Genomic DNA, 27,720 nt, shown 5'->3' on the forward strand with positions numbered 1-27,720 from the left:
AATTACAATCAGGTACTTGGTAAAATGATGACGATGATGATGAAGATGATGATCATGTTTCACGCAACAATATTGGGATGCTACTGAAACGGAAGCTTTGATGTTAAATAGGAAATCAGGGTGTCTCCTCCACAGTCCATCCATTAAGCATCATGAAATCGTCTCTCTGCGCTCTAAACATGTTAACCTTGTACATTAATCCTGAGTTAACATAACCCCGGGTTATCATTACGTGTTTGACAGTATTTGTATCTAATCCAGGCTAGCCTGCGGCACCGCTCTCCAGCCGCTGGTGTGCTGATGATTGTTGAAGTTGCTGGTTGTCTGAGTCTTCTTGCCTGCACCATTTATATTTGTCCATGAATGCACATTTTTATACCATCAATTATTTATCATCTGTCAGCCTGCACATCTGATATATACATCAATAATGTCTTCGATCACAGCAACAGAGACAGTCTAACCTCAAACATAATTCATTATTAAGCAAGTATAATCAATCCATCTTTACTGTGTGTTTTATAAAGCTGTGTAGAGGATCGTATTCCATCATGCCGGAGGTGCGAGCTACCCTGGACAGGTCACCAGTCCATCACAGCGCCAACACAGACAAACACATTCACACCTACAAGCACTTTCCAGTCTCCAGTTGACGTCTGTCATTGGACAACAGGAGGAAACTGGAACAGCTCCAGACATGCACACACAAACATGGAGAGAACATAAACTCCATAGAGAATCTCTCCGTCTGGGGTGCATATATTCTCTCCAGCTAACGACTGCAGGTTTAAACACACAACCTGTGTATACGTCTGAGTTCCGTATATTTTCCTATATTTGTAGATTTATATCTGAGCTGAATCTGAAGTAATGCACACCGAGAACTCTGTCTATCTGTATATTCTGCAGCTCCACTGTACCTTAATCCTTCAGCTTTTTCACTCTCTTTCCTCGAAGCACCTTTTCGGTTTCTCCCTCGTTCCCTTGAGAACCGCTATCTGTCTCTGTCTATCCTGAAGCCTTTCTCTGTCTCTGTCTAATCCTCCACTCTCATCACTAAATAATTCCTTACAGAGGAAAATCTAATCAAATCTGAGTGCGAGCGAGAACAGCAGAGATAGGACGAAATTGTATGTGTGTGTGTGTGTGTGTGTGTGTGTGTGTGTGTGTGAGTGTGTGTGTGTGTGTGTGTGTGAATCAGACTTGGAGAGGGGGTTAAAAAAAACAGAATTGGGAAGCAACATTGGCAGTGTGTGAGGGGGTTGTAGAGTGAGAGAATTGCAAGTGCATTAGCAGTCAGAGCACTTAGTGTGAGGAATCCATTCATTATTCATTAGCTAATTCACCATGTATAGTAATTAAAATCAGGGCCTGCTCCAAAATGGAAAGAGCTCCGATAGACTGGTTTTCTATGTACAATATTTAATAGGGCTTTTTAAAGTCCTAATGCTTCAGGGTTTTATAAATCATGTGTTTTAAGGATGCAATATGAAGGACACTTCTAGAGCGGCAAATACACAGAGTGACATTTTTCTGACATCCTAAATAGAAATATGCAAATGTGCAACATGACCTATAAATAAGACACCAACATTCCCTATTCATTATACAGTAAAACAACAATCGGCATTGTAAATGTCAGGATCTACACTGATATAAAGAATCAAAGCACACGCATGTTTCAGGAGGATATTTCTGCTTTTTTTATGGCATTTAAAAGCAAACAAGCTTTGCATAAAATATGTATCATAGTTGATTAAAACAAAACAAAAAAAGTATGTTTATTTGATCTTGAATTAATTCCAAATGATGAAAATCACATTTAGGTCTCTACTATATAAAATGCTCATCATTTCCCTCCCATCACACACACACGCACTCTTGTCTGAGTGATGTATCAGCAACAAAGCCATCATCGTCGTGTCTCTGATGTTCATTTGTATTCCAACAAAACAGTCTAATTGTCTGGTGATTAAGATCAATAACCTCTGACTTTCTTGTTTTCCCCTCCCATTTGTGTTTTGGGGCTACAGTTACAAAATCTCCCTTTGAGTTGTGTGTGTCTGTGTGTGTGTCTCTGTGTGTGTGTCTGTGTGCGTGTGTGTGAGAGAGAGAGCGAAAGAGAGAGGGAGGAAGGGAGAGAGGGAGAGAGAGGGAGAGATTATGAAGGCTCCTTGTTGAAACAAGACCTATTGTGTATGAGAATCGATCCTGAACACCCGAACACAAGCATGCAACAATCAATTGATACAAACAGATTTTAAGCCATCATACAGGATGTTAATCTATAAATACAAATACTGAAGGGGTTGAGAAAATACTACCTATAGACCCTCTGACTCTGATTATCAACATCAGAGCACATGAAAACTTAAAGTAAAACATTTTCAATGCCTGTGGTAGATTTTTCTTGACACAGATGATTCAGCTTCTATTCAGGTTCTGTTTGTTGTTCTAAGTGCTGCATTTCTGGGGGGGGGGGGGGGGGGGGGGATTTGTAGCAATCACAGAAAATCTTGCTCAGCACAGAAAGTGTTGCCTCTGCTTTTCTTTGGTATAAACAAAGGATTACCTGCAGTAAGAACCAAAGGATGCCACCTACTGTACAGACAATAAATATAAAAACCACAGAATATAACTAAGTACATGTGCTCAAGTACTAAAACCTATAGGATGGAGCTGTTTGTGTCCCCCATCCTGGTACCAGCATCAACAGAACTGATGCCAGAGGGTGGACATATTTTTTGTAGGTCAACCCACAAGCTAGCGTTGCTAAAAGGTATGAGTCATAAATCTAAATTCATAAGGATAATCTGCACAAACAAAGAGCACTTCCAGGATTTCTGAAGCTAAAAGCAACAGCTAGCAGACGCCATTACTTGCCTCACACTTGTTGTGACATAGAGGGGGTGAAGAAGAGTAAAGTGTTTTGTGCGAGGAACGAAGGTCTACCGGTATATGGCATAAAGCCAGACTGCAGCATCGCTGTCCTCATGAAGAACAGGTAAAAATATTTTGCAACAAATTAAATCATAGTGACTCGAATGCATGATGGCTGCTACGGTATTTTTTCTTTTTTTGTGATGCCGTTTGTGCTCTTATTTAGCCACTTGTTAGCAAGTATGTATTTTATTTCATAGAAAATGTTAAACTATATTATGCAGCAGTGAAACTTTGACCCTCGTATTAGACCGGAACGTTCTGACTCTGAGACGAGGAGCGGAGTGTTCAACAGTCCCAACATCCTTGTGTAAGTTGTAGGACTCATTCCTCTTCTTTTTAAACACTTGTTGTTTTATTTCCCTCAAATGAAATACATTTGGATTTTTTTGTCATTATGGTTTTGTGAGAAAGCGGCACGGTGGTGCAGTGGTCAGCACTGTCACCTCACAACAAGAAGGTTCCAGGTTCCAGTCCCGGCTCCATCACAGGGTCTTTCTGTGTGAGTCTGCATGTTCTCCCTGTTCCTGTGTGGGTTCTCTCTGGTACTCCAGCTTCCTCCCACAGTCCAAAGACATCAAGAGAGGACGAGGCTGATTGATACTCTAAATTGACCGTAGGTGTGACTGTGAGTGTGAATGGTTGTCTGTCTCTATGTGTTGGTCCTGAGATGGACTGGTGACCTGTCCAGGGTGAACCCTGCCTCTCACCTGAAGGCTGCTGGGATAGGCTCCACCCCCCCCCCCCCATGACCCTTAACAGGATAAGAGGTAGAAAATGGATGAATGGATGGGTTTTGTGAGACACACCATGCTGCTAAGGCCCATGTCTCATCTGCTTTTTTCATATTTTGTCTACAAGACAAATTTTGTCAACCATTTTAAGATTTACTCCAGGTTGTTTTGTTAGTTGTGAGATAAAACTATATATTAAATAAACCATACGTATTCAACATCATTTCTTTCTTTTGTCATTTTACTTACTGCTGTTATATCTTTTTTCTCTTTTTATATATTTTTATTTCAGAAAGTTACAAGTAATTACCAACTTTAATTTTGTTAATGTGTTCTTTTGATTCGTATTGTGGGTGAGTGGGAGGAATCTGTACTGACACCTGAAAGATTAATAAAATGTGATGGGGAAAAAAAACAACAACATTTTTTTTAGTTTTAAAGTGGCAGATTTGAAATAACATTTAACCTAATCCTTTTAGTCGAGCCTAAGCCAATGAACACTTGACATGCTCATCAAAAGCTGACAAAATATTTCCATCTAATTTTACTTGGTTTACTCAGACATCAGCTTTCCCTTCCTCACTTTTTTTGTTGCAAACACCTAGAAATGAAACATTACGTAGCTGCTACTCATTTGCTGTCTGGTCTGACTCATCGAGATGATGAGTGTCATCTGTAACAGCTGGTGCAGCTAATTATTGTTAATGTCGGGGCTGCTGAGTTAACGAGATAATAACTAATTAACAAAAAAACTAAAAAAAAAACAAACCTTCAAAGCCACTCATTCTTTTGGATGCATTAATGTCAGATATCTGCACATTCTGTCATGAGTTCAGAAGCACTACTAGATACACTTAGCAGTTAGCACAAGTTCTTGGGCTACACTCACAGTTACCTGGGCAACAGCGTATTACAGGCTTTGAGACAGGAAACAGGCAGGTATTTTGAGTATACATCTCAGTAGGGCGTGCAGATATTTCATTTTAAGCATGAAAAATAAGCACTTGTCACTTTGTAGCATTTTCTCTCCCCCTGCTCCTCTGTGTGAGTGACACGATGCCCCCCGCCCCATGATGTCTCTCCTCTTCAATTTCTCAAAACTTGACAGTGAAAAAATATGATGTCGCACCGCCAAGCGCTCAGAAAGCGCAAATGTTAAATATGTTCTGGTTTTAAACGAAAGCTGGAAGACATTTCTGCATGCAAAATGTTTGACATCAGTGCAAAATGTGGTGAACAGCCGTGAAATAGAGACGGTAATCTCCCGACCCACATTCACAGACACTGGTGGGACGTGAACAAAATAAAGGGCATCTTCTAAATGTTCATCCATGCAAGGCGATACTCACATCATCTGAAGAAAAAAAACCTGTTCAAACACATCCTTATTGACAGATGAGATTCCTAATAAAATGTTAACACCCCTGCAATTTCCACTTCAGTCTCTTTCACCTGTTATTGGATTAAGTAAATCTATCAGATGTCTTCTTGTAAACATGGTGTGAACTGTCACACTATTTTATCACATCGTACCACATCAAGGCTGAATTTTATTGCCATGAACTGTTGGCTACTTAAATGTATTCAGGATAAATGGACAAGAAGCAAAGAAAAGTATTCTATATAGAGTGGATGTTGATCTGTGGATCAACTAACTGCCCAAGGTATAAAAAAACAAAACAAAACAAAACATAACAGAAAAATGCAGTCAGTGAGGGACTTGTTCTCATACTACTGTGTACTTAGTGGTACTAATACTATGCTGCCATATTAAGGACAAGCACCAAGTTGCATCCGTGGACAGTTTTCAGCCAGAGATCACGTCACTGCTACACCGACATGCTGCCACTCAGTGTGGTGGAGGTCAAGGGAGTCTAAGAGCTAGTTTGATGCCTGGAGTCTCAGAATATTTTACTGAACATGAGGAGAAGGACAAGTTCCCAGTTCTGGCACTTTGTCAATACTGACTAGGAGTTGCGGTTGGAGCGTCTGCGTTCTAAACCATCAGACAACTTTGCTGAGAAGCTGCAGAGGGGGCCTGGGATATGGCAGGGAACTGTTGGCCTACGTCCAGGGTAACACCAAAAACAATATGGCAGCTACCTCTGCAGCACTGGAGCACAAGTCTGGAAAAACTACTGGTATTAAAAAATGAAACAAAAAAACTACAGAATGCTTAGTTGCTGGTAAAATTAACTGAACTGTCATCCCTGGTTAAAAGGTTCCATGAACACCTGTCATGTATCTGTTTGGTGTCAGGGTTCTGAATGAGGTCCGTGACGTAGCGCCGGTGTCATGTTTCCACCCTGCGGCCATGTTGCTTAACTAGAAAATGAACCTGCACTTGTCTGTGAGCCCATGGATGGGGACATTTAGAAATGAGGTACGGCCTCAAGTCTAAATGGCACAGGTTTTTTTTTTTTTTTAGACATTCAAAGAGCAGACTGTTTGGACAGCAACAGCAACGCTGGCAGATGAAGAGCACACGTCAGACACAGACGTGCAGCAACACAGCATGCTAAAGATCCCACCTTAAACATTCAATAAAGATTATTCATGTGAACCCATGTATGTTTCATCTCAGGGAGCTTTCTTCCTGCTGCTGCTCTAGATTGTCTGCACGCGCTCACCTCTGCAGTTTTGTTATTTATGTCATAAACACACATTTGCATCAAGCAAGGATACCGACTTTATCCACTTGTTTAAACACTTAAAAATATCTCTTTAAGATGCATTTTGAACTAATTAGAAAAATATTTTAAAAATCACAATTAGCGAGGTCATATGATATTATTCGAATCTTAATTTGTTTTACAGTTTCCTTTTGAGCAAAATACTTCATAATCTTCATTAGCAAAATTAACATAACTACATGACTTTGGAGGAGGTCACAGCTCCTTGATATCTACATATTTGCCTTTGTAATAATCACTGAAACGTTGTGACGCTCACTAATAAGGCTGGCTCCAGGGTTAAATGTTTGTTTGGGTCTACTTGATGACATACCTAGCCTAATTAACACCAGTGTTTACACCATCAGCCAGGTGCACCAACAATTTCATCTTTGGTTATGCAAAACATTATTAATAAGACTGTTGAGAAATTTAAAAAAAGGAATATAATTCATTGCAAATTTTGTAATTAATACACTGAAATTGATCACTTATATATGGTCACGTTCAGTTCAAATGGATTTTGGGCAACTTGAGTATTACTAGATATATTTAATTATTAGTTTTTATTTACTTAAGAACATTTTTCACTGTTCAAAAAAACTGAGCTGTTTTTGGGCAGTAAAAATCTCACTTTCTGATTGGTTGATTGTCACGATATAATGAATGTATACCACTGCTACGATGTCGCCTACATGACGTCACCCTGCAGCTACCTTTAGTGACAAAGAGCTAAGGTACATATGTGGGCCTCACTAAGTACTACTGTACAACAACACAACTGCATTACTTGATTGAGGGTTGTGGGTTAAACTGTTGCACCTCAACTGTCAGTGAGTAGCGGAGGTGCTGAGGGCTGTAAAACTACTCGTCGACCGCTGACTGCTGCTAACTGCTGCTAACTGCTGCTAACACACCGACACAAAATGACATTACTGCCTGCGAGCTTGACAGAGGCCGGTTAGACAAGGGGAAGTCCAGTACTGGGTGGGTTTATAGAGTTTTGTCAGAAAGCTTTATTTGTTGTAGTTACCTGCTTCAAGACAGTTAGCTCGGTTAGCTATACAGCTAAAAGTCAGTGCTCATATTAGCTTAGCCAGCCTAGAGGGCCAGGAGCCAAACTGGGCCAGACTAGATGCTGTGGTTCAGAAACATGCTGTGTTAGGGTCAAGGACATGTGTTAAAGCTTCAGTAATTCATCGAAATAAATGTGCTTTTTCTTGCAGACCCAAATAATTAAACATGTAAAGGCATTATTGCTGTATCCAACTCCTTAAAGAGGTGGGAAAAAATGACTGAGTCTTTCATATCTGCACCCAGGGTGTTTTGTAGCTTTCATTTTACATGTTCACAGACATTGTTATCCTTGATATTTCCTCTGAAGAGTGAATTGTTCCAATTAAAATCTCCGGTCTTGTGTCGTGATTTTAAGTGGATGAAAGTGAGCGGAGGATGACTGAATGGGAGATAAAGGGGAAGCGACAGATGTTGGCTCAAGTCTGTGTTGCTCTTCTCTGTCTGCCCTGGTGTAAAAGTGGGTGTTCATCCCCTGAATACAGATGGCATTACACAAGCAATCCTCTAAACGGCTGAGACACGCTAACATGCTGCAGTCTGAAATGGCCTGCATCTATCTCCAGTGCCTTTGCCATGCCAAACACCTTTCGGTAATCTCAGCCTCAGTTTAGAATATGGTACTAAGACCATTTCATTTTACATTTGCGCTCTCCACTAAATGGGTTCCATTTGTTTCCCTATTTGCCGTGATGTCAGCGCAAGGAGGCTTCTTGCAATAACTTGCAGAGAAAATTGACGTAAAGGCGCCCAAAGGAGGTGTGTCGTGGGAAATACGGCTGGAATCACCTGAATAAAGTATCATTTTGGTGTGGTGTCGCTCCTCTGGTCACCTCAGCGCTAGATTGGCCTGAACTTATGACAATTAACCTTAAACGTGAAGGAGGGCAGAGGATGGACCTCACAAGATTTGCGCTAATTAAATGATCCCTCCATTGTCACAGGCTCTGGCCTGATAGTGCAGGTTTGCTCTGCGCACATTTCATTCCTGTATCTATGATTCAGACAGTATTACTGTGCAGGGAGTTGCACATGAATATGAAACTAATACATCATTTGATACATTTGACAAGCTAAGTGGAGCATTATCAAATGTTCCCAGATGTAATCCAGTAAAGGCATGAGTGAGTGTGCTTCAGTGATTAGAGAAAAAATAAGTGTAGTTGGACACGCAAAATTAAGTTTAACACAGTTTGAGGTCCAGAGGTGCGCAGGATGTTCCTGTTGAAGACAAACAGTTGCATTTCCTCGTATATGTGTGAATTGTAAATTAAAAATCTTTGAACTGGCACCAGATGCAGCCATACAAAGCCTAATTACATCTTGCAGGCTCAGTGCTTACTGCCAAACTTAAGTCTTGGAAGGCATTAATTCAGCCTAGCCAGATAAAGATGGACCATCAGAGGAGAGCAAGCGATGAGAATACTGATTTGTAGCCGTTAACATTTCCATGCTCCGGCAGCAAACGACATATGTCATACATCACCTTAGATTAGGTGCACAATTGTCATTGAGTAGCAGCCGTCAGCAAATCCTGCCTCAATATATTAAGAGTCTTGCAAGCTCTCACATTCCCAGCTTGTGATAGCCAGTTCAGTGCTGGGGAGTGTCAGCAGTTGGCAAAACTCCAGGATTTGTTAAACCCTACATCGAACAACATTGTTGTTTGGCCTTTTTTTCTCCTCCTCGCTCTTTGTTAGCAAAGAGGCATGAAGGAAACATTAGCTAGTCAGTTGGCTCTGGCCATCGCAGCTAATTAGTGCTAATTCATTAGCAGCTAAAAGGAAACTTTTGGCTAAAGATGGTTCATGAGGAACAAGCAACACCCCTCTGACCCCACGACAGGACTGAATGTTTTTGAATTCCAAATGTACTCTACTCTAGAGAAATCATTACCACATAATTTAAGGATCATTTTCACTTTTATAAAAAATCACATCCAATTTCATTTATTTATTTTTTTTTTACCATACGATGATTAAAAATGTTTGTCACACTGTCAAGATGCAATTTCTATCAGATATACACACATAATGAATCGGTCTCATCGAATTTTCCAGTTTTTGCGGCAGGCTTTGATAAAATACCCAAAGTTTGTCAAACATTTATAACAGAACTCTCCCACATTTAAAGTTGAACTTTTTGAATCTGTGGATGGATGTGAGTCCAGTGCTAGGGGCAACACGCAGACAGGAGGTTAGTTATGAGGTTAAACAACTAGTTGGACATTCTCCAAACTCAACGGCAAAATAAATGTCTGTGCTCTCCAGAGCGGCATGTTTGATGGGTAATTTAAAAGCTTCAGAACAGCTGTTTTCTTTTTTTTACTTTTTTTTTTCTCTCCCAAGTTTGACATTTAGAATGCAAAGAGCAATACCACTGGAACATTCATTCAGGGTGAAAATGTGTTTTGCTCAGGTTTAAAGGTTTATGTCTGAGTGACGCTGCCAATCAATCAATGAACAAAACCAAACACTTATCTCAACTGAATTCCCATTGATTACTGCGAGCCGAACAAAAACGTAGTTGTGCATGTATGTTGATGCGGAAAACAAACAACTGCAGTGCAAAAATACACCAAAACAGCTATTAGGTGCTTGGCTCAAAGGGCAGTCGCTCCAGGAGCTGCTGTGGGATAATTGTGAGACGTGGCTGAAATAGCAGGTCCAGAAAAAAAGAAGAAAACTTTTTTTTTTTTTAATTGTACCAAATGAACAAAATTGCGTGTGTTCACTAATAAGCTGCACATCAGAGAAATCAAAATATTTCATCTCTCATTCCAATTCGCATCAGTTTGGAAATGTAACGTGGATACATTGACTTTGATTAATTAGCACTAATTCTTGTTGTTTTCATGCAAGTATCACCACTAATTTGGGACATTTGTCTTTTCCCTGCCGACTGACATGGTGACACGTTAAAAGTGACCTTTAAAAATTTGTTTGAATTGAAAATTAACAAGCAAACTTAACCGTCTGCATATTCATGGCTGTCAGAATAAGAATAACAGTGTGAGGCCTAGAATTCACGAATAATTTGACCAATCGCGGCAATACACTCAAGTAATTCATCAGATCCGGCAGGATGAGGGCATCTGTCAAGTCTAATCAAATAAAAAAGCCTTTTTGAAATTCAAATTTCCTGCAAGTGCAATACCAGACCATGAATGTTCAAAAAACAAGCATGCGGCAAAATATTGGCTCATCTCTCTGAGCATTTGCTGATATATTTTCAGTTTGCTCAGTCAGATGGAGTTGTTGCTGGGACGTAGGAGTGGGAGACGACGGAGGCAGATGGTCCACTGGTAAAGGACCATATACCTGTCCCTCAGAGAAGACCAGTGCCGCTGTGAAATTTGCTTGTCCCGCCAGGCTGTAACAGACATCTGCAATCTCCTGGCAGATGATGTGGAGTCTGACGCCAGCTGTCCCTGTGCACTCTCAGCCTCTGCCACTGTCTCTGCTGTGCTACATTTCTTTGCAATTGGGTCATTCCAGCATCCCCTGAGTTCTGATGGTATGTCACAGTCAACCCTGAGCTACGTTCAGTTACACTCCGGCTGGCTGAATTCATGTCACTCCCAAAACACACCGTGGACTAATTGACAGACTAAGCACCCGTTTGCAACTTTTTCCACCCAGCATAATTAGCAAAAGTGAATTCAAGACATCCTCTAAGTGCACGTCATAAATTTAGCACTAAAGATTATTTAACTGGGGCCCACTATCTACAACCAGCCAAGCACTGATTGTGAAACTCGGTGCAGGGATCAACCCTGGAATTCTAGATGAGACCTGCTGTTGAGTAAAACACTTTGATTACTTAATAGGCAAAATGTACTATAAATCCACACCATTACATTAATTGACTAACTGCACAAACATGCCATCCCAAACATTACTGTAGATGAGCATTAGCATAATGTAAATGAGGCACTATTAATATGATTGTTAACAGAAATCTATTGTGCCATGTGCTGACTGTAGAGATTATGTCTAGGAGAGATGCTATTCTGTAGCTCTGCTTTTCAGGAGTATGTAACATTGTCCCCCATGTCAGAAGTCAGCTGTGATACTATTGTGTATATTTTTCTCATCAGCATCTTTCCAGTCACTTTGTTTATATATGTTCACCTATACTTAAAAAAAAAAGGATTGCAGGACTGAGGATTAACAAGGTTTTCTTTCATCTTACAGTAAACACACACACACACACACACACACACACACACACACACACACACAGACTGACTGGAAAACACATGTACAAGTTGCTCATGGGACCTTCTTGCAGTGCTGGATACGCTCAAACAGAATATACAAGCTTGAGGGCTTGGAAGACAGCCCGGCTCTCCTCGATTTCGGGTTATAAAGGTGTCCTCAGCTCAAGGACTGCAGGGCCTTTTAAAGCAGGGCTCAGCTTGATTGGACACACTTCTGTGCCTCCTCCTGCATCCCGACTGCTCGTGAGCCAGCTGATCAGAGAAACAGAACATAGCTGGTCTCTCAGAAAACACAGTCAGCTCTCAACCTCTCGTACAGTAAACGGGATCTATGCCTTACCACCGCTTATAGATGGTGAAAAATGCTGTAAGCAGTCCTGAGTATTGTGATAAATAAATTCTATGGGATATAAGAGGCTTCAGCAGCTCATTTCAACAGGGAATGAAGTCGCAGGATCAGTGATGGAAGGAAACCACATTTAAATTCATGCACTGGGCCAGAAAAAAGGGGGCAGATTTAAAGTAATGTTTATGGGTCTCTATGCATTCTGCATATGGCCTCTCTCACACTGGTGTTTTTAACATCTAATTTGTTCATGAATATTACAAGGCGCACCATTTGGCTCATGAATATGAAATATATGGAACCACAGGCTCTCCCCATAATCTACAGTCGGCACACACAGTCCGTCATCAGCTCTCTGCTGCAGCATTTTCTCTGGTGCATTTAGCCAATCGCTGATAGCCTAAGCAGCATGTTAGTGTTGGTACAAACTGTGCATGAATAACGTGAATACAGCATCTTCCGTCACCAAGCATATTTTAGTGGATCACAAGCTCAGGTCCTCGCCTGCCATCTCTCTTCTTTTCTCTCTCTCTATCTCTCATCGGCACATTCATACATAGACAAACACTATTTACAGTGTGACAAGCATAATTCCAGAACACCCACTTTCTCTAACACAGAGACAGAAATATGACTGTAATGTTTTATCGCTAGATAAACAGTGTGCTCGCTGTAGATGCAACACTGAAACATGGAGCAGCTAACTCTGCCCATCCGTTTACCCTGCCCTAAGCCACATGGCTCTGCTCCAACATGCCCATATGCCCCCTAGCATAGCTGCTCCACGCTATATGACATGACTCATGAAACATAGTCTACATGTCATAGCTGCCTGAGTGACAAAACATAGCTTTACTCAGTAAAATGCATACTGATGCTAAATTTTCAGCCCAAACACAAGTTTTAAGGGGTTTGAGTTGTGTGGGAGCTAGTGGGAGCTGCTCGCCCATGAAGGCAGTAAAATCATACATCTGTGGGGGGTTCTAGGTTCTATTATAGCAGCCCCAGCATTACATATATATATATATATATATATATATATATATATATATATATATATATATATATATACACACAATACACATACACACAGTTTTTTTTAAGTAATGAGTATAGTTTATTAACTGATCATTTTAACCTGCTGCTAATATATTACCTCTTCTGTCGAATGTGTAATTTGAGTTTCAAATGCACACAAACAGATCTCTTTAGCTCACAATGATGTTTTTGTTTCTTTGCCATCACTACTTTAAGACCTTATAATGCAGAAAGAACCAGCCACATATATTTAGCTTGAAGCTAAGAGTAAGTGGCAGCTAACAACAGCTACAGAAACCAAACAACTACAAAACTATCAAACCGTCCATTTACAAACTCTCAAGTGCATCGTCCGGTATGATCCAGCCATTCGCTCAGTAATCCAAACCCTTCGATTTGAGCAAAAGCAAACAAATTATAACCTTTCAAGTTTATTGTGATCATGAATCAGCAGAGACAAGCATGAACCAGAGGTTTGAGTTTAGCTTGATCCAAGTGTATGTGAATTATTGAGAATACAGCTGGATAAAAGGGATGTCGACTATACTGGATGATACAAATTGTAAATAGATACTTTGGAGAAGTTTTTCTGTTGTTTTGGTGATGAAGCTTTTGGTCGTCACCAATCACCGTTAGCATTACGCTGAATCTACATGGCTGACTTTTACTGCACTCTGGAATCAAAAAGTGATGCAGGAGGTTGAAAACACCCTTCTGAGCTCAAGACACCTACTTGTGAGTAAGAAAAAAAAACACTTTTTTAGGTGAAGTATCTCTTTAATCTGGAACAAAATAGCTAACAACAAACAAATTGACAGTCAGATTCAAGTGAAAGTCACACAGCAGTTGTTCCAGAACAATAGTCAGTGCTGGTTGTTGTGTGTATCAGTCACATCATTCTGGCACCGGCCTGCATTAGCATATAACAGGCTGTTTAAAACTTGGTTGTCATAATACTGTGGCAACAGTTTTGGGGGGGATGGGAGGGGGTTGCAGTTGGCTCAATTGTTGCAAGTGGTGGGATGCTGTGTGTGAGGGAGGATGTGTGAAGTTGTTAGACCACATAATGAGAAATGGAGTCTTGCTCTTCCTCCATCATGAAAAGTATTTATCTCTTGATCTCAGATTGTTATTTGCACCCTGGCTTCTGTGCTTTTAGGGCAGATGAAAGATCCAACTATTGATGATTTCAAAGTCTGTTACAAATTCCATGGATTGTCCCAGAATATTTGGGGCATTCCTGTCCCCCTGTAAATAAAATGGAAGAATTTTGCTGATGAATTACATTTATCCAATTCTTAGCTTTATTACCAAATACCCTAAATGACATCAGTGTGCTAATTAACCCCTGTGAGACTTGCCAGCACATAAAACCAACAATGGAAATATGGCATCTCATTATTCTGCAGCGTGTTTGCATTGTTATTGTGACTGGGTTGGCTTGCTGACATTAACATTTTGCTAATGTGCCTTGTGTTTAAATACACCATCACAGAGCTGCGAGATGCGTGGGTTCCCTCCAGCTGCCACCCACAGACTAAAAACCTGCAATTCAGGTTAATTGGAGTCTAAATTTCATCTCGGTGGGAATACCAGGGTGACAGCGACCTGTGCAGGTGTGGCCTCCCTCTCGCCAAATGTCAGTTGGGACTGGTTATATCTCCCAATAACCCTGCACAGGAAAAGCAGGGTGCATGGCAATGGAAATAGTAGACCAAAAAGTTAAAAAAAAAACAACACAATTCAAAGAGCAAAAGCTCAAGTTACACGAAGGAAGAAAAATATGTGATTTGAGAAGAGAGATTTTTGAGGAAGCCAGAAAATATATTGAAACTTGGCTTTAGAAGTTAAAGTTAATCAATAGTGAAAATCGTTGTTATTGCTAAAGCCCTGGAACCATATGATCCAACAAGAAGGCGTTAAGAAAACATTGTTCTAGTTGGGTCTGTGTTGAATGTGTTCACAGCTCAACTGTCTCAACAATACTCAAGCTACAAAATCCTAACGTTTTTTTTTTTTTAGGCTCTGGAAAGTTGACAGCTTAGAGAAACAAAGTTTTCACTCGAAAGTGCATTTTGGTTTTGTATTTTCAGTTTCAGGTTTAATGACGCTGCACTTTGTCTGACCTGCCTTGCTCTCTTGTTCACATGCAGTCACAGCACAAAGAGAGATGAGTAAAAGTCTGCTTCTCTCGCCTGACATCATTAATCATGTGTAGTCCAGGATTATGACCCCTGTTTACACACAGGCATGACAGGAGGCAGTTACTGTTGGACCATCAAGCAGTGCTACAGTGTCTAACACTTTTAACAGGCACACACACAGTTGATGATTTCCATTACCAAGGTGTGAAAGAGATAAAGGCTCGAGACTCCCCCTCAGTTTGTGTCCTTATTCCCCGCTTAGATAATTAAAGTCCAAGCAGCAGGTGCTAGTTAGTCGGGCCTGGAAAATTCTATCTCAGCTGTGCATCCACAAAAGCAGGAATGTGGAAATGCAAATGCTTACAAAGCTGAAGTGTATCACACAATTAAAGCAGAGGGGTTTTTGCCATATTTTTTGGAAGAGCTTAAAAACTAGTGATGCAATGTTCATGTAATGTATGAAAAAGAGGAGAGAACGTTCCTATGAACATTTTTGATAACTCACTTGATGTCCTCAAATGCTTTATTTGCTTGACCAACAGCTCAACACAGGAATCCAGAGTACAATCATGTGAAGCTATGACAATTTGCATTAAGATGTTGTTCAGTTTTAAGAGGCGCTGCCAGTAAAATGCTTCTTGAATGACTAATGGATGGATCGCATCAGAGCACCTTGAAAATCAGCATAACCAAAAGTAAAAAGCACTACGTGGGTACAGAAAATGAACCATCCTCAAAATCAATTTGATCCAGTTCACCTTCAAACATTTAGCGTTTTTTTTCCTGATAACATGATCTAATTTTTCCAGCAAACTGAGGTCGGTTACTTTATGTGATGTCTTGGTGTCACTCGGCAGACGGAGGAGCCCCCCGGGGGAGAGGCCTTCAGGTAGGAGGTCGTACTTTTTGAACCTCCAGAACTTTGAGGGTCTCTTTCCACAAAGTATTCCTGATTGTACTCCGTCATGATTAAGAAATTCTGCGAAGTGTGTTTCATAGTTGCTATACTACACATGCACCATGGAGACCAACCAGAAATTTGGACCAATGGACTGAAGACGAGCTACGGGCCTTGACTTTTTTTTTTTTTTTTTGGGAAACGAGCGATAGTGTGCAGTTTTACTGTGAGTGGTTTCAAATCCACAGTATTTCAATAAATGTTACAGGTGAATTACACCTTTGAAATGTTAAAGCTGACCCAGTTGAAAGTTGAGACGCTAGAGTTTTGTTCATGATGGATCTAAAACAAAAGAGAGAGAGAGACAAATCCTCTCGAAGCTTTTCTGCTACAACAGAATCACACTCAGTCCAGAGATATAATAGTACATTTATGATGAAGGCGATACCACCTGTCATATAGCTTCACAAATGTTAATGGGAGCCTTAAGTACTGCAGACTGACTTTGTGCTGTTCAACTGCCTTATATAATATTAAATTAGTGGATTGACCTTGAGGACTTTGATTGGAATTAGCTGCAACAAGGCATTGGGGTGTATCTATCCTCGGCGATAAGAGGAATAAAACAGGGTGCAAGACATAAAAAAAGATCACATTGTGTTGCAACTGTTTAAATATTCCAGCTGCATAGGATACTTAGCTAAAGCTTAATACATTTCACAACAAATAAAAGCACTGTGCATCATTATAGCGAAGATACAGGACACAATGAATAGCATCGTAAGAGGATTTCTCTTTCTTTCTCCTTGAAGTTGAAGGACAAAATTCTCTTGTGGCAAACAATGAGGTTCACCAATAGTGTGTAAGTACATTGCGACAAGGGAACAAGATGTTCTAACAGCCTTGTTCAAGCACACAAAACACTGTGGTTGTCATAAAAAAAGGGGGGGGGGCATAGCAGCGGTGACTCTGAGCCACATACTGTACAGGCAATCTTGCAAAACTCCCCTCTCAGTTTGACTCTGCGCCAGTGGCAGGGCTTCCATCTTTGCTTTATCCGCCAACCGTCTGTAGTGCAGCTACTTCTGTGCGCGCTGTTGGCCAGAGCATTAATGACGGAGATATTAACTTCATTCTTCAACTAATTCGGTGACTCCCGCCGTTGTATCAAGAATCTGCTCAGAGTTGCAACATGAAAGTCTGCACATGCATGTCTCTAAATAATATTCTCATCAAAGACATCTCAGCTAAATGAACTGGCTGGAGATAAAAATTTATATTAATATGTGGGGAATTAGATAACTGGGGGGGGGGGGCTAGAGAGAGGGAGATGGAAAGAGGAGGGGGTGGGGGTGAACATGAGAGAAATCGAGCCTCATCATGACAGTCATCAATTCAGCTATTATCCCTAATTCTCAAAGGGAATATCCCAGTAAGGCGGAGTAAATTTGAGGCTGATAAGCAGACAATGAGATTTGCCCGGGCTTTGAGGCAAAGCCTTTCCAAGGGCTCCCTTTCACCTACACTAGGGTTGAACTTGATGCATCAAATGAAAGAAATGAAATTCTCTTTGGTAGTTGGTCTCGACACTGCACTTGTGTGTTGGTGCAGGACACGTTTGCACTACACTCATTGTGCGCGCTGTCTTTTTGTGGCGTAAAAGCTGTATTCTCTTTTCTCCTTCTTCTGCGAGTTCTCTAATTAGCACTGTGAGCCAAACCACAGAAAAGTTAAAGGGAGAACCACAACTTCTCACATCAGGACGTCCTCCAGGAATTTCCCGATGGTGGAGATAGATGTGGGCTTGAGTACAGGCACAGCAGAGAAGAGTTTCACAGCTATGACGGAAAACAATGCAACTCACTTGAGGGTGACTTGGCTTCTTTTGTGCGTTTGAATGCTTAAAATAGTTTTAATGTCTCAGTAGAGGTTGGGGCAGTTGTTATCAGTAAGACCACTGTTTAGTAAATTGCTCATTTAGGGTTCTAGGTCTTATGCAGTGGCGTGGGAATGAGTCCTAAAAATGTATTAATGGTTGCTCTAAGACAAATAATTGTTTGAATACTTGTTTCGTAAAAATACTTGTTAGCTGCAGCCTAAACCCAAATAAACAAGGAGTGTTTTACTGGTTGTTACCCTCGCAAAGGAGGTCGTGTTTATCATGGTGTTTTTCACCAGTATGAATGTAACTTTTGACAGCCCAGAGGCGAACAAACATGACCACATGGAGAGAGAGAGACAGAGAGAGAGAGAGAGAGAGAGAGAGAGAGAGAGAGAGAGACGCAACATGTGACACGCCAGTTGAACTGGGAATGTTGCGGTTACATGGACACTGATTCATTGGTGAGTTTTCTCTCGTCATACACACAAAACTGACATTTAGTTCACAAAATCCTCCTTGTCTTGTTTGTAATTGCAAAGAAAATAATCTTTTTTTTAAACTCGGATTCTTCTCTCTTGAGCTTAATGTCATTAGATTCAAACCACGATCTCTCACGAAACCTACTTGTTTGTTTAGCCTTGTTACTGGAGTCCTCCATCGTGCACACGCAGGCACGAGTCCAGCAGTAAGGTTCTACAAGTGAACGTCTCATTCTGCACAGAAGGGTCCATCTTTTGCTAAAGTGCCGCAGCCACGCGAGGTGGAGTCACCACGAGCGAGCGGGTCTGGTGTCTGCTCCTGCTTGTATGATACCAAACTTCTTTCAAGACAAACATTTTTTCTTAGCAATCTGCTCTCAATCACTGAATTTGGAGTTACGATACATAACTAATGATTTTATGCCTAATCCTCCCCCAACATAACCGTTGTGTTTCAACAGTGATTTGTAATGTTTTTTTTCTCTCAGCATAAACTAATGATGTTGATCAATAAAACCTTTTAGCTAAATTACTTCCAGAATGTTTTTGACATTGTTTTGCCAATAAAATAGATAAACAACACCACGGATTCAAAAAGATATTTGTTTGACTCGGGAAGAGAACCAGAATAAACCCTCCACATGACCACAAATAATTCCAATGCTCAACTATCGTGATATGTCTAGAATTAAGTCCTATTCTTGCACTCTCAAGAAAAATGTTTAAAACCCTAATTGTCTCTAGAGCATTGTTTAGTGTGATTATGCGTTCTCCGGAGCAGTGGGTGGTACTCAGCCGTGGCTCACACCACAGCCCACCATACCTCCAATCATACACAATACTGTTGAGTTCACTGCTCAACATTTTTGTGTAGGATGTTGAAGAGAAACCTACACTTTAAAGGCCACTATGGCATTTGCAGAAAGTGGCTGTTTGCTGAAGTAGCAAGGGACAAAAAAAAAAAAAAAAAAAAGTAGCTTTTTTTTCCACATATTCTTCCTATCACATCCTCTCGCTGGAGCTGGTGGTGAAATAAGACACCAACAGCTGCAGTCAAAGCAGTGAATTTGTCATCATGACATTTGTGTCATATCTTGTGTGGGTTCTTTTTTCTGAAGCAAAACCAGTGTCACTCTACATAAAACATGCTGAGCGGCGATGAACAGTAGCAGGCATGCACACGCAGCTACATCCTATTCATACATCACCACATTAACGTTTGTTGATTTAGAATTGTGAATGACACAGAGCAGGATTTGCTGAATAATCCCCTTTCTGGTGCACAAAGGCATAACTTAAACAGCTAAATCTCTGCAGCCTGACACACTTTGAACTCGTTCTCACCCGAGCCGTCCGACTCATTCAAACGGGCCTGTCTCTCGACTTGACACAAACACATGTTTTGTGGAAGCACCAGAGGAAAGGTACAGAGAACTATCTATCAAAATGGAGCCAGCTGGAAGTCAGGCTAATCTCACGCTGCATCCCACTCGCTTATATATGATGTCACATAGACGCTATACACATTCTTACAGAAATACACACAATCCTTTTGTATTACTTAAGATAAAAAGCACAGGCCTGGAGGGCTGTTTTTCACTTCATGCAGACAGAGCCGCGGCCGTAAATTATCGCCACTCCCAACACCAATCTTCATATCACACAGAGAAGGATGCAGAAGGCCAAGACGACAATATAAATTGATGAAACAACAAAGCAGTTGGCCCATATAGTAAAGCATATTCCTGAAAAACACTGACTGCCCCCATCAATCGCCAGAGGCATTAGAGCAATGGATAAGATGGTCATTCGAAAATGAATCAGCGTTTTTGCTGTTGACATGCTGAAACACCATCTCAAACGTGGATATTAATCTACCCCCATTCTGCGTTTCTGCCAAGACGGCTCCGTGGTGGTTCTCATGAGGACACTATGAGGCTGAATGTCCCTGAAGTATAGGTGGAGGGGTGTACCACAGGTCAGGAAAGAACCAATTAAATTTTGGGGCAGATCTGTTTAACCCCCCCCCCCCCCCCCCAAAAAAAAATCACATTATTTCACACTGAGTTTGGCTGAGGTCATTAATCTTCAAGCGCCTGTCTGTAGGCAAGATGCCTTCACGGAGGTAAGTGAATGCCCTTTAGTTTCTTATTAATTCTACGAAATGTCATAAGATCATTAAAATACCCATCAATCCTAATTTTGCAAGTCGACATCTTCAAATTGCAGTGCAAAGCCCAAATCCATCTGCAACACCATACTGTGTAAAACAGGGGAAAAGTAGCAGATTTTCACATCCAAAAACCTGAGACCAGATCGTGTTTGAGTAATATTACACATAATAACCACTTATTTTTTAAGCCCTTGTTAAATCCATCACAGTTTACTGCCAATTACAGCTGTTCAATTTACTTGAGATTAAATTGTCGTATGACCTACTGCAATTCTAAACCACAGGAAGACGCAATACTCTGAATCGTACCATGCTGAATTAAATATTGTGGTGCTGCAGAGATGTTCTGCAGAGCCATTATATTAAGAGAACATGTTTGTTTGATATGGAGCCCAACAAAATCATCCCATTATCATTTAATTGATTATTCGATCAAATTTCACAATAGGGACACATTAATAACAGTTAGTTAATGCTTAGTTACGTATGAGAGTGACTGAATAAGCTTTACTTCAGCATAATTAACCATTTATAAATATCCTTTGCAACCCCGGGTCTAATCCCACAAACACCACCTCTCCATCTTTTTAATCCATCTTTGCTGGAACCTGTGAATTTAACGTGACCGCCATTAGTATATGATTACAAGAATGTTGTCTAAGCATTAACTAAGGGTTAATTAACCATTTACTGTTATCTAAGCATTAACTAAGCGTTAATTAACCATTTACTGTAATCTAAGGTTTAACTGAGAGGTAATGAACGTTTACTGTTATCTTGGCATTAACTTAGCATAAATGACACATTTATGTTTATCTAAGGATTAAGTAAGTGTGAATTAATCATCTACTGTTGTCTGAGCATCAACTAAAGGGAAATTAACTATATATGGTTATCCAAGCATCGACAATGGGTTAGTCAACAATTTCCTGTTATCTTAGCATTATTTATGGGTTAATTCACGATTTACTGTTTTCTTGGCATTAATCGAGAGTTAATTATTAATTAATGTTATCTTAGCATTACCTAATGGTTCATTAGCATTTACTGTTATCTTAGCATGAATCAAGTTTCAATTAATTAATTTGAGCTTAGCTTTAACTAATGGTTAATTAGCATTTACGATATCTTAGCATTGACTAAGATTTAATAAACCATTTACTGTTATCTTAGCATTAACTAAGCATAAATTAAACATTTAATTTTACCTAAGGCATAAGTAAGAGTTAATTTACTGTTATCTGAGCATCAACTAAAGGTAAATAAACTATAAACTGTTATCCAAGCATCAACAATTTCCTGTTATCTTAACATGAATCATGGGTTAACTAAAGCTTTACTTTTAGCTAAGCATTAACTAAGGGTTAATTAATCATTTTGTGTTATCTTAGCATTAACCAGGATCAATGAACCATTTACTGCTATCTTAGTGTTTACGAAGGGTTAAGTGACCATTTAATTGTATCTAAGCATTAAATAGTTTTAACTACAGTAACTATTTACTTTCATCCAAGCTTTAATTAACTGCTAACTGTTATTAATGTGCCCTTATTTGAAGCGTTGACTGCTTTTCAATGAAAATGAGAAAAAAGACACATTTACAAATCATCACACCCTATCATATTGCAAATCAAATAATTACAAACTCAATTGCATGCTTTTTTCTGAATCATGCATCCTACTACCACTAATGTCTGCCATGAAGCCCTAAATGAATCTTGGCTGCAGCTCCAACTAAGCGTGTTTCAGCATTTCATCAGCTGACCGTCATATTGTGATGGGTTACGAGAAATCTGAACACACAATTCTTGGTATCTCTGGTCGCGAAGCATGTTGGGTGTTTCGGTCAAAAAACCCAGGGTGAAGCCAGAACCTTTCATTATTTTGGCTCCTGCTGTTCCAACAAGAAAACTGTGATTTTAATGGAGGGCTGAAGTGCTGCTGTTGCTGCTACTGCTGCTGTAATTCATGTTGTTCAACAAATGATGTTTGATGACTGAACAATGTGGCTACGGTGATGATGACATGGAAATTTGTTTGACAGACATAACCACCTGGGAAGAATGAGTGCATTATATTGCTCGGCTGTGATGCTTGTGCATTATCTCCAGATGCCAGACAAAACAGACAAGGAAGTATGAATCAGCTTGCTACAAATGTCTAAGGTGCAAGGAGGCAGCTTGTCACAAGAAATTTAGGGAGCAATATTTTGGTGGAACTGCATCCCATAAAGCCCTAATTATACGCAATTTACCTCCTGTGCGCAGCAGGTTGTGCAAGAACAAAAGCAGTGGAGGAAAAAACCTCCTCGGACGGTTAGATGAGTCACTGTTCACCCTGTTCTGAACCAGTGGTTGATTATTCGTGTCATGCATGAAAAGATATCTTTTCGCCCAAGTCCTTATTTCCCACAGTGAAGGCTTCTGTCAAAGCTGTTCTGGTGAGTGGTCCTGGCATGATTTGCTTCCATTTGGTCCCTTAGCAGGCAGGTAAATGCCAAAACCTACAATGCCTGTCAATGTGCTCACATTTCCTCTGCTTTCATCCTGAGGGGGGAGGAATATAACAAACTGACAAACCCAAATCCACATGGTGTGACAGGTCCCAGAGTGGCTTGATAAGCATGGAAATCATGTTCATCACCCTAGCAGCGATGGCAGCCGGGTCTCATCCAGGCCAGAGCACAGAGGAACATAATTGCAGGTTACCTTTAAACTTCAAATGAGCTTATTTTTTGTGAAGAAATGGTTTGCATTGCTCCAGTGGAGCTTCAGGCTTTTCCAGGATCTCAACAGCTCTGGGTAGCAGCTCACATGGCTCATGGAGGCTCTCTGACCCATTGAGACACTAAACGGGGTGGCCTTCATCTGACACTTCCCCCTGCCCTGAAATCACAGTTTATTTAACATTTCACACCAGGAACTGAATTTGGGGATTCGGAAATGAAACGAAACCATTAACTGTGAAAGGACAAAGTGATTTTTCTGTCAAGGTCCAATATGTTCCCACGAAGGTAGCTGGTGTTTGCTGGTACTGTCTGTATAAAACCAATATTACATGACATCTAAATATTATGCACAATGAAAAACACCAGTATTGTGAAATTAAAAGAGTAACATCAGTCAGTATTTCCAAGATTGTTGGAGAAGCCCATAAATCTTATTGCGTAATGTTTCCTCCTCATTGATGATGATCGATGTGTTGCCTAAAAGGACCAACATTTGCAGATACCAATGACAAGCCAAGGTAATGGTGCGTCATTATTCTAGATCACCGATCCTGAGCAGCATCCACCATCAGTGGGAGTTTAATACTGATAACACTAAATAATATCATAATCACCTCTTCCAGGTCACAGATCCAGAATAGAAGATTTACAGAGGCCTGAATGTTTATCGCCCCTTTCATAGAGACTCTGGGAATTTCATGGAAATTCATCCAGAGGTTTATTGCTAACAGCTACATCACCCTGCCACTGGACTAGAACAGTCTTCAGGACCCAGGACTACCATTGGATCCAGATCTCCTCCTCTTGATATAACCATCTATACAACAAATTTAATAAAGTAAATCCATGTGTTGGTTTTTTTGTATATCCTGCTCACAAACAGACACGCACTTGTGACTGCGTGGCCTCAGTGGACATACTAATATTTGAAGAGGTTTGAACTTAAAGACAATTAGACATTTAGTGATTCACTAAGGGTTAAACGGTCAGATGTGTGACAGGCACTGATCTCCCGACAGCTGACAGGAAGCTTTACTGAAATGCCAATGCAGAGCTTGCAAATGATTCAATTATAACCAGTTAATTATGAAGCTGATCCCAATAGGAAGGCTAAGCTTTACCACTCGCTCCGTGTCCTTCACTTAACAGGCAGGTCGTCAAATTACCAGACGTGGATACGGAAGCATTCTTCTGTCTTGGCTAATAATCTCACGACTGCTTCAGCTCCATATTCAAGCGTGTTCAGTTTCCGGGGTATTATACAGCACCTCCAAAGATGGACAGCTCCTCTTCAAATTTGTTTCAAAAGAAAGAAATGATCGGCTCGACTTGACTGCTTCTAATTTAACGATTCACACCTCTGGTTAGGCAGTTCAGGCTTATGAGGAGAGACAACAACATCATTTCTGCTTGAGGTGTACCGCCAGGGAGGCTCATGGGGTTGAGCAGACATACAAAGTGAACACGCAGCAGCAGCAGCAGCGGCGGCGGCAGCGGCGGCAGCACAGGGAGCAGTGAAATGTGTAGCCGAGGTGTGTATGAGCAGATAGTGTGTAAAATATACAGCTTGACCTGAAGCTTTCTGTAATGCCACACTCCAACTCCGAGAGCCCCCTTCCTGTGGGCCAGCAGCCTGCCCACCTGGCCAATCCTGCGCTTTTTTTTTTTTTTTTTTTTTTTGCTGCAAACGTGTATGCTGAGAATACCTGAACTGAATTTGAATGACCGTATGACGTAGGCCTTATTCCTAGCACTAATGTCCTGCTGGCAACACGGACTACAGAGACATACAGCCCCTACCGGGCGCTCGAATACACAATTTGTTGCACCAGCATCCCCTCCATACTGCCCCTTAATGTCCATCCAGCCTATATCGCTGTATATCTCTCTCTCTCACACACGCACACACACACACACGCACACACACACACACACACACACACACACACACACACACGAGGATGCGACAGCTATCATAAAACCTTTAGCGATGAAAAGGAATGAAACATAAAATCCCAAAAAAGTATCTTTCCAAACATTAAAGTACAGGATTAAAGCACAAGACGGGTTCAAATGGCGATGACTAATCGGGCTATGAGGGAGTACATCGCAGACGTGGGCTACATTTAACAGAATTCAATGAAATACTTACGCATGTTCTCGAATGAATCAAATCGAGTTTGGGAGCAGCGCAGGAAAAAACAGCAGGGCCCCGGTCCCCGTTTGTAAAGATTTGCAGTAAACGAGCGAGGCGCAAATCTCCATGTGAAAGGGATCGGAGGCTGCTGCAGTCTCTCTCTCTCTCTTTCTCTCTCTCTCTCCCCTCTCTCTCTCGCTCTCTTTCTCTCTCTCGATCACAAGTCCGGATGCTCCCCCGTGAAAAATGTCAAACATTCAGAAAGAGTTGCGTGGATCTGCGGTGGTGGGGACACCATTCCCTCGCCGATGAAACCCGCCTCAGAAGAGCAGCAGCAGCAGCAGCAGCAGCAGCAGCAGTAGCAGCAGCAGTCCAGGACCAGGAGCTGTATTCCTCTGGACTGAGGAGGGGAGCAATCCTGCAGACTTTCTGATGGAGGAGTCTGTGATGGCGCCCTTTTTTTCCCCCCTTCTACCCAAAGGAGTCAAAACTGACTCCCACCGGTGGATTCCTCTTTAAGAAATGTCCAAACGAGATCTGAATAAAGATGAGTAAATCAGGAATTAAAAAAAAAACAAAAAAAAAAACCTCATACACATCAATCAAAAAATATTTTGGATATGGCAGTCTGACTTTTACGCGCATCAGTCTCCAAAGCGTCAGTGAACATTCCTGACAATTTCACATAAAGGTCAGAGGAGACATGGGTGCAGACGCGACCTATTCAAGGAGAGAGGGGAAAATATCCCATTGGTTCAAATTAAGGATATCCGTCCCACTGCAACCATCGCACGCGTCGCACCAGAACAAATGGGTTGCCGTAGGCTGCTCTAAAAAAAAAATCAGAGAGCATATGGCACACAGGATTCTATCCAGTAGAGTCCGCGGGATGCGCCCCCCCCCCCAAAAAAAAAGACAAAAAAACAACAACAAAAAAAGAGCCGATGTATTGATTTGTATAAGCGCAACTGTTAGTTAGAAATAATTCCGCTTTTCAGGAGGAGTGTGTGTGCGTGTGTGTGTGTGTGCGTGTGTGTCTGTGTATGCGTGTGTGTTTGTATGTGTGTGTGTGTGTGTGTGTGTGTGTGATCCGGGTGCGGCGGCGGCGGCGACAGCAGATTCATGCGTGTGTTGCAAATGAAGCAGGTTTTCGCCACCGGCTCCGAATGACGGTACCCCCCTCTTGCTGCAGTCCATGACTTGAATAGCGAGAATCTCCGGGCACAGATCTGTTCTGCGCGTGTGTTGGAGTCACGTGTGTGTTTGTGTGCGTGTGGCTAGGTAGGCGCGCTCACGTGTGTGTGTGTCTGCGTAGTCCTGTATTGCCCAGGGAGCACTTTAACTTTGACCACTTTGCCTGCGCCTCCGTCTGCCCGTTTAAATCACCCAGCCGGTCGTTAATTACCAGAGATCAATAGCATTAACGCACAAAGCCTGATGTCTCTGAGTGTGTGCGTGTGCGTGTGTGCGCGCGCGTGCACGCCTGATTCAGTTGTTGATGAGGTATGGTTGCCACCTACAGGCGTTAGTCTCTTTCCAATCATCCAAAACGCACCGTTTCCACTGTCTGCATCCACAAATGAACCCAGCCAACATGTAGCAGACATGTGAATGTGTCCACCATGTTCTGATCGGCCACAATGATTAAATGCTCACACTGGAACTTATTCATTATGTATGGGATAATTACACAGAAACCTGTTTCTCATGCTGTTGTGAAACAAACAAATAAATGTAACCTGGGCAACCTCTTATTCTGGCCGTGACAGACAACCAAGCTCACTCATAATAAACGCCAGGGTACCACAGAAGGTAGGGAGATTTAGTGACTCGGCGACCTGCAGGTAGTTAAGTCAGTACACATTCATTTGATCTTAGATGAGCAGCCTGTCCCATTAGATGATATAATGGACTGTGAGTCGGCAGCGTGACGGAGTGACTCCTGGTCACTGAGGCTTCGCCACTTTATGAGATTGAGAAAGAGAGAGAACGATGAATTTAAATCAGTTACACTGCCAATATGTTTGTCTTTGATCAGGGCCTATTGAAATTATCTATCTATCTATCTATCTATCTATCTATCTATCTATCTATCTATCTATCTATCTATCTATCTATCTATCTATCTGTCTATCTATCTATCTATCCATCTATCATCTATCTATCTATCTATCTATCTATCTATCTATCTATCTATCTATCTATCTATCTATCTATCTATCTATCTGTCTGTCTATCTATCTATCTATCTAT

General features: G+C 41.1%; 1 protein-coding gene across 2 annotated transcripts in view; it reads right to left on the minus strand.

The window, feature by feature from the left end:
- lrrc4cb (leucine rich repeat containing 4C, genome duplicate b) overlaps positions 1 to 26,681 on the minus strand; it is a 50,362-nt gene extending 23,681 nt beyond the window's left edge. The window contains exon 1 of one of the 2 annotated variants that reach the window (XM_086179269.1): positions 25,483 to 26,681. The gene's annotated coding sequence lies outside the window, so the exon portion shown is untranslated. Of the gene's footprint in view, positions 1 to 920; positions 987 to 25,482 lie in introns of those variants that run through there. The other variant, XM_086179278.1, reaches the window with a different exon arrangement.
- Between the last annotated feature and the right edge of the window lie 1,039 nt (positions 26,682 to 27,720).

Source organism: Aulostomus chinensis, chromosome 2 (genome assembly GCF_037954235.1).
Source record: "Aulostomus chinensis isolate RoL2024-O1b breed Wild chromosome 2, RoL_Achi_v1.0, whole genome shotgun sequence".
NCBI classification, from domain to species: Eukaryota; Metazoa; Chordata; class Actinopteri; order Syngnathiformes; family Aulostomidae; genus Aulostomus; species Aulostomus chinensis.